The following is a 7,889-nucleotide window of genomic DNA, read 5'->3' on the forward strand; positions in this document are numbered from 1 at the left end:
GTTCAGGTAGACAAAGGACTCAAAGTTAAAACAAAGTACAAAAACAAAGAGACAGGATACATGATAACGCTTCAGTCAGTCACCTATAATTCAGGTGTTTATGCGACAGAGACCTAGACAATTGAAGTTCAAAGCAGGCCAGGCAAAAAGTCTGAGAGACAGTTTTTCCAATTAACCACCAAAAAAGCTGAACTGGCTCAAGTGGTAGAGCCAGCCATTACCAAAAATAAGACAATAAAACAAAAAAACAAAAACTCAAAATCAACAACAGCTCAAACCTCTGAATTCCAACCTGAGTACCAGCCCTCTTCCTTCCCCCTCCCTCAATACTGTCACTTTCTCAGAGCTAGTATTGTTTACTGTTTTGCCAAATACTAGTACGTAAAAATGTATTTGTTTCCTCTTTGAGCAGAAAAACATTATCTTTTTCATTCTCTGAACACAGAAATGTTTTCCTTCTTCCCATACAAACATTTCAGATTGTGGTCTATCAGAGGAAAATGTAACTCAGAAAGCAAACAAGTAAAATTTCCGTCTTTTAAACTGTAATCATCTTTGTGATTTCTGACACAAAATGGTACATCTGTCATGACACCTGTCTGTCGTGCAGGTGGCAGTGAAGGGAGCAGGGACAATGGGGGAGATCACTTGCTTGGAAAAGCTGCCTTTTGGTCTCCTCCTGCTTCATGAGAACTGAATCCTGTCACCTCTAGTGCACTCAGGCGGTAAAATCATGTAACTCCAAGTTCTTTTCTGATTCTGTCTCAATCTCCAATTTCACTTGGTGTTTTACACAGATCTGAATATTCTCACATACTTTAGTGTCCCTGATTCAATTTCTGCATAAACTTCCCAAAATGCTAACAGAACTGAGGTAGTTCAATGTTTTTTTTTTTTGTCAGTCATGCGCCTTGAACTCTGGGCCTGGTGCTGTCCTTCAGCTCTTCAGCTTAATGTGAGTGCTCTACCTCTTGAGCCACAGTGCCACTTCAGTTTTCTGAATGGTTTATTGGAGATAAGAGTCTATGGACTTTGATGCCTGATCTGGTTTTGAACTGTGATCCTCAGATCTCAGCCTCCTGAGTAGCTAGTATTACAGGCGTGAGCCACCAGCACCCGGCCTAGTTCAACTTTTAAAATATGTGAAAATTCAGCTAGTAAAGTACTAATTGGTAGTACATTTAGTGTAATGGAATTACAATAATTTATCTTCCTCTCACATTTTGCCTTTCAACCAACCATATTACAATTCTCTAGACCAATTCTTACCTTGAAATTATGATGTGTGACAGAGGAGATATTTATTTTTTAGTTTTAGGTTTTATTTTTTTGGCTGGTCGTGGGGCTTGAACTCTGGTCCTGAGGGCTGTCCCTGAGCTCCTTTGGCTCAAGGCTAGCACTTTATCACTTGAGCCACAGTGCCATTTCCATCTTTCTCTGTGATTAATTGGACATAAGCATCTCACAGTTTCCTGCCTGGGATGGCATCAAACCTTGATCCTCAGAAATCAGCTTCCTGATTAGCTAGAATTACAGGTGCGAGCCACTGGTACCTGGCTAGACTGTATATCTTTATTTACTTTTTGTGTGATAAACTTATAAGAAGGTTGCTTTGAAGTATACAAGTATTATATATAGGAATATAGATGCTATAGAATGTGTACATTTTGAGAGTAATTTATCTATCCATGTTGCATTTATTTGGGATTCATAAAAGAAGACTGCCTAGCAGGATGATTGATGCATGCATATAATCCCACTGACTCAGGAAACTGAGACAGAGAAATTGTGGTTTGAGGCCAGTTCAGGAAAAGTTAGGGAGATTCTATCTCAAAAGGATAATGTTAGGAGGTATGGTTCCGGTGAGAGACGCCAGGCCCGAGGACACCAAGATAGCAGTACAGCCACCTGGTCATCCAACCCCTTCCCTAACAGATGCAAAACTTAGAAGACCAGTAGTCATGCATATCGTAGAAAAAAATTGAATCACATAGAAAAGAAAAGGCCTTAAATATAAATGGAACAATCCTGCTTGGAACAACAGCTAGCAACTCTGGAATATCAGCAAACTTGGTCTTCAGAAGCTGTTTGAAAATCAATTATGATACTTTGAAGACATATTCATCATTGACTACACTTCCATTTTTATCTTCAGTAGTGACTTACAAGTTCCTTGTAACTGATGCTTTGTGTTCAGGATGCAAGGAAAATTGCATCCTGAGAAGTTTGCAGGTTAGTATAGTATGTGGTATACTACATCCCAGTGCTTTGGCTTTTTCTAAGAATGGACATCTGGCAGTCAAGTACCATACTGTTCCATGTCACCAAAAGGAAGAGTTTTACTTCACTGGGTGCTTCTTTGTCAAACAGAAATTAAACTAATGGTAAGTCCTCTGATCTTTCAGACATGCTTTGGACTAGTTAATAGTCTATGACATTATGCAGTATATGAAAGCACACTTAAAAACTATATGTAAAGATTAACCAAACAATGGATGGAGGCTAACTCAGTAGGCTGATTTTTTTTTTCATAATGAAGATGTAGCCATTGCTGAAAGGATGAAAAGTAATTCCTGTTTCTGTTCTGTTTGCCTGGTCTATGTCAGATACTTGATAAGTACGTAATAACTGAATAAATGTTCTTATAAAAAAAGATAATATTAGGGGCTGGGAAGGTGGCTCAGTGGTAGAGCGCTTCCCTTGCATGCATGAGGCCCTGCGTTTGATTCCTCAGTACCACATAAGCAAAAAGAAAAAAGCCAGAAAGTGGCACTGTGCCTCAAGTGGAAGAGCGCTAGCCTTGAGCTAAAGAGCTGAGGGACAGCGCCCAGGCCCAGAGTTCAGGCCCCACGACCGGAAAAAAAAAAAAAAGATAATGTTAGCTAAAGGACTGGGGACTTGGCTCAAGTAGTAAAGTGCTCGACTAGCCAGTGTAAAACCATTAGTACAAACCCGCACACTGCACATAAATAAGAATTCATCGAAGAGAAATGAATATTCTATTGTCCAACTTTACGTCTAATAGGAAAGGACTCATGTAGAGGCTGGAAGGGCATCAACATAGCCATGGGTGCTGTAGGCAGTCCACTTGGTCTATGCTCTTTGTCTATCTCTCCTAGAAAACAAGTGACCACAAAGCATATTACTATTCCTTAATTTTAAGAATGTTCCTGGGTTGGCTGTGGAGTCCAGTATTAGACCACTAGCACAGGCTGTGCAAAGCACGAGCTACAATTCCCTTCCAAGCACCACATACACTGATAAAAGTAATTGCTGGGCTGGGTGCCATAGACTAACTGCTGTAACCCTAGCTACTCACCAGAATGAAATCTGAGGATTACAGTTTGAAGCAAGTATCAGCAAGAGAGTTCCTAAGACTCTTATCACCAATTAGCCACCACCAATCTAGCAGTGGAGTTATGGCTCAAGTGTTAGAGTGTTTGCCTTGAACATAAAACCTAAAGGACAGTGCCCAGGCCCTGAGTTCTTCCCCATGACCAGCATACACATAAAAATTTCTTCCTGTTTATATCTAATTAATATATATTCATAAAACCCATCAGAAACCACCTCAAAGCATATTTGTGTATTCTTAGTTTTAATGGCCAGGACAAAAGAAGCTTCAATATAAATTCTACAGAGGAGCATATGGGCCTCATTCTGCCTCAGGTCGCCTGTAAGGAGCAGAGTAATGACATGAGTTGAAGTTAAAGAAATGAGTAAACAAATGAATGGAAAAACAAATGAACCCCAAAATTTACAATATGGAGACAGGTTAAAAGTCAACATCTAGCTCATGTCTCTAATCCCAGCTATTCAGGGGGCTGAGAGCTGAGGATCATGGTTTGAAGCCAGCTTGAGCAGAAAACTCCATGAGACTCTTATCTCCCTCCAATAAACTACCCCCAAAAGACTGAAGTGGTGCTATGGCTCAAGAGGTACAGTGCTGCCCTTGAGCAAAAGAAACTCAGGGACAGCACCCATGCCTAGATTTCAATCTCCAGGACAGGCCAAAAAAAAAAAAAAGCAAACTAAAAGAGTCAACATCTTCATATAAAGTTCTACATGAACTGTATGAATAAATAAAACAACAAGTCAATATGTAGAAAAACGAACTTTACAACTTTGTGGGATAGGGTAGGGGGAGGATTGGATGGGGGGAGGGAGGGAGTATGGGAAGGGATGGGAAGGGGAAACAAAGAGGAGGCAACAATGCTTGATAAGAAATGTACTCATTATCTTGCCCATGTAATTGTAACCCCTCTGTACGGTATTCTCACATTAAAAAAAAAAAAAAAGAAATGAAACAAAGTGACAAGAAATGTATTCATTAGCTTACTTATGTAACTGAAACCCCTCTACACACAATCCTGACAATTAAAAAAATAAACAAAGAATAATGAAGTCAGAATCAAAACTGCATTTTCATTAATGATATTTTAGTTCTGTACAATTGAGATTTTGGGTCTGTTTTAACTGTATCGCTATCTTTGTATTACACAGAATAATGCATGTTTGCTTTCAAATGCTTAATATAACTTGAATTATCTACCTGGGAATTTTATATTTAGTATTTCATACTTGTATATGAGGCATGATGTGGTTACAAAGAAGGAATCTTTAAGGAGTCAGCATTGAACTTAAGCCCTAAAAGATGAAAAAGAGGAAAGAGGAAAATGGAAAATACATGATCTGAATCAATGGCAGAGGCAAGAGGCAGGAGGTATGGGTGCATTATCAGTGAAGAGGAGGTGAGGTGGTGAGGTGGTCTGAGGGAGGACAGACCGACCACAGTGAAGTTTGAGCATTCTTGGGGTGTGTGTATGTGTGTGTGTACTCCCAAAGCACAGCTGTTTTATTTCCCATGTGTAAATGGACATATTCATATCTGTCTCAGCATCTAACTTATTTCACCTAGTAGAATGTCTTCCAAGTTGCCAATGGCAGGATTTCCTTGGGATTTATCACAGAAAATGATTCCTCTCTGTGGGTGTGTATATATTTATACATGCATAGAAGGTGATATATTTGTTATAGGTATTCTGTACATGTTACATGATATATAATAATACAAATATAAACAAACGTAGTTTTAGTGTTTTATGTGTATCATGTATATATCCATATATATGAATATGCATATGTGTGTATAATTTTCTTTATCCACACATATATTAGCAGATACACTGATTCCATGCCTTGGTTATTGTAAACAATAAAGCAATTTGTATTAAAGTACAGGTTGCTCTTCCATATAGTAAGGGTCTTGTGTTTTTTGCCTGGAGCTAGTCTTAGATTCTGAGTAGCTGGGAATACATATAAAAGTGACCATGGCCAGATTTATTTTTAAAAAGTTTTTTAGTATCAGTCCTTGGATCTCTATTGAGGGTCTGGGTGCTGTGTCTGGAGCTTTTTTTTCTCAAAGAAGGTGCTCTATCAAGTGAACCACAAGTACATTTCTGGCTTTTTTTTTGATAGTTAAGTATAGTATCAAGGATTTTTCTGCCTGGACTGGCTTTGACACATGATCGTCATATGTCAGGCTCCTGAGTAGCTAGGATTACAAGCATAAACCAATGGCACCTGGCTTGGTTTGTTCATATTATTAATGAATACACTAGTACTTAGTTCATAGCAGGTTACAAGCACAAACATGTATCTATTTTTATAAAGTCCTGAGGAGAGAGCTTGGCATATGGTTACAGTTATTCCCAATGATGCACATATTGGACTGAATTATATAAATGAAATCTCATCAGTATCCCTCAGGAAATGATTGGTTTAAGCATACAGCATACAGTCTGAATACAAAGTCTTTGGGGTGAGAAAGATCAGTGTCTAATGAATAATATTTACTCAATATAAACTTGTGGAATAATTGGCAGAATAATTGACTGATAAATGAAGGATTAGCAGATGAAAAAAAAGTCACATATCAAAGATAACCTTTCTTTTTTGTACTTTTTCATTTCTAAAATGCTAGATGGCACGATGCCTCTCCTGTCTTTCCTACGGTTTCTACCATAGGAAAGGTAGAAACTGTCCCAGTCCTTAACAATTTCAATGTGTCCCTAAATCTTCACAAAGAAGGTTAATGTAAGAAGAACAATGGGACTTGAGAGGAAACAGAACTATGATAACATGAGTCCTAGCCTTAGCCATGAGAGGACGGAAAGCAGGGGTCCTGGAGACCTAGGACTTCTTCATGCTGTCTGCATGCGTCCTTCCTCTTCTCCTCTACCTTCTCAGGGGAATTTCCATTTCCCAGGGACTCTGAAACCTGTGTCCATTAAGTTTTCTTTATAATGAGATAGAAAATTGTGGTTTGTCAGTACCTAAGACTCTTTCTTTCTCTCTGTGTGTGTGTGTGCGTGTGTGCGTGTGTGTGTGTGTGTGTGTGTGTTGCCTGCTTGCTAAGACAGAGTTTCACTACATACACCAGGCTGGTCCCAAGTTCATGAACTTCCCTGCCTCAACCTCTGAAATACTGGCATGACAGTTGTGTACAACCATACTAAGCTGATAATCTTAATGAACATATTGCTCCCAACAGTACTGACCAATCACTGATTCTCATCTCCTGTGATTTCCCCCTGTGCAAAGGTAGTTTAGTTCTGCTGGAAAACCCACTCAGCAAGGAAAAATGTCCATTTTACCTTCATGAGCATCAACTTCAGATGAATTCTTAAGACCATTTTAGTCATCTCAATGCCACTCTATTTCTTTAGCTCATTCAGTCTCCCATTCTCTACAATTAGTTTCTCAAGCTTTCTCTTCTCTCTGAACAGCACAATACACATTAGAGTTACAGGTCTTTTTCCTGAAACAAATATGAACAACCGCAACAGAAAACTCTCCTCTCAATATGTTCACATAACCATTAGTCTCAGTTAAATTCAGAACTTGGCTTGTCCCATAAATATAGTGTTAGGTTAATGCTGGGTAATAGTGGCTCACAATGTAATCCTAGCTACTCAGAAGGCTGAGACCTCAGAATCTCTGATCAAAAACAACACAGGAAGACAAACAGAAAAGATTTTCATTTTTATTTTACCAGCAAAAGCTGGAAGTAGGAATATGGCTCAAGTGGTAGAGTGACAGTTTTCAGTAAAAAGTCCAAGTGAAAGGAAAGGGCCTTGACTTCAAGAACCAGAATAGGGGTGTGTGCAGGTGCACACACACACACACACACACACACACACACACATGCACATACACATGCATGTACACACATGCACACACACAATCCACACATGCGCGCGCGCACGCACACACACACACACACACACACACACACACACACACACACACACACTTTTGCCAGGCACCAGTGGCTCAGCCTCTAATTCTAGCTACTCAAGAGGCTGAGATCAGACAATCACAGTGTGAAGCTAGCCGGGGCAAAACGTCTGTGAGACTCTTATCTCCCAGTAACCACTCAAAAGCTGGAAGTAGAGCTGTGGCTCATGTGGCAAAGCACTAGTCTTGGTCACAAACAATTAGAAATAGCATTTAAAACATTATTACTTGTTTAATACATAAAATTATTATATATATATGTATAATCAAGTAGTCATACAAATTGGACATGTCAGTTTCCTACTTGCTTGACTGTGTTTAAATGTCCAGCATTCCGTTTTTAAAATAAGGAGCTGAGGAGGAGCTGGCTAAGGTCTCTTCATTTTTGAATGGCTGATTTCACACAGGTACCTAGTAGGGGCTACTTCCCATGTCTAGTGTGGTTAGGTGAGTAGCACTGCATCTTATTATGTCGCCCTCTAGTGGCTATTCATAAAAAGCACAGCAAAGAATCCCAATTTCTCCACAGAAATGTCATTTAGAGAAGCCAAAGGGCCAGGAATGAAAGACAGTAAATGAGCTAGACAGTG

The 7,889-nt window shown here is 39.3% G+C and overlaps 1 pseudogene; it reads left to right on the plus strand.

Moving 5' to 3' along the window:
• Positions 1-1,853: 1,853 nt before the first annotated feature.
• On the plus strand, positions 1,854-2,477 carry LOC138835831 (complex I assembly factor TMEM126B, mitochondrial pseudogene; annotated as a pseudogene).
• The last annotated feature ends 5,412 nt before the right edge of the window (positions 2,478-7,889 follow it).

This window comes from Dipodomys merriami, unplaced genomic scaffold, assembly GCF_024711535.1.
Source record: "Dipodomys merriami isolate MVZ:Mamm:240054 unplaced genomic scaffold, mDipMer1.0.p SCAF_10, whole genome shotgun sequence".
Taxonomy (NCBI): Eukaryota; Metazoa; Chordata; class Mammalia; order Rodentia; family Heteromyidae; genus Dipodomys; species Dipodomys merriami.